A 926-nucleotide genomic window follows, 5' to 3' on the forward strand; every position below is an offset into this window, starting at 1 on the left:
TATATATATATATATAAAAAAATGCAAGTTTACAGTGGAGTCCTGTCTAAAGACTTTAGGGGGCTTTGACTGGACTAACTGTGTACAATTGCACCTGATTAATTTTAAAGGATTTTAATCATGAAATTAAATTGAGTCTACTGGACTCAAACTTTGTTCTGTTGCTTCAAACCAACACTGCTATCTCCCTGAACCCATTTTAATGAGAAACTCAAACCAATGTTATACCAAGATTCTTTGAGAACTGGGTATCCCCCAAGAATACAGACATGAGGAATTAACTGGCAGAATACATATTCTTTCCTTCTTTAAAATATGCGTTCAATGGCTTTATAACTAGGAAATTGTTTTTATCCTATGGCTGGCAGTTAGTTTTGTTCAGCTCTGCTTTTACATTTAATAATGTTACTACATTAGAATTTAAATGCTTGCATTGCATATATATAGAATAATTTAGATGTTTGGTCAATGACAATATTAAGTTAGCCAGCAAGCACATGTTGCAGAGTTTATTGTAATTAATTTAAAAGTTTCATAACTAGTATAAAAGTGCAATCCTATGCAGAGTTCACCCTTCTAAGCTACTAAAGCCAATGCTTACGAGGGCACTGCCAAGTACTTAAGCTAAAAATATAAATGTGTTGCTCAAATGTTAGTGTGTTTTGTCCAAGTAGATGAATTTAAAGTGTATCACTGTAGGTAAAGATACACTTGTATTTAGAACAACTCCCATGCTAAAATGTATTTTTAGCTTAGCTTAGCTTTTGTTCTGATCAGATTTCACCTTTCTTAAAGTTAACTCTTATGTTAGGTAGAGATAGTCTTGAGGTGAACTTGCTTGATCAAAGCATGGAAATTTATAATCCGGTTTTTAAAGCTAACTAGCTTGCACTTTATAGTACAGTAAAATTAAAATGTATTGTAGC

Source organism: Gekko japonicus, unplaced genomic scaffold (assembly GCF_001447785.1).
Source record: "Gekko japonicus isolate JY-2015 unplaced genomic scaffold, Gekko_japonicus_V1.1 scaffold4, whole genome shotgun sequence".
In the NCBI taxonomy this organism is placed as follows: Eukaryota; Metazoa; Chordata; class Lepidosauria; order Squamata; family Gekkonidae; genus Gekko; species Gekko japonicus.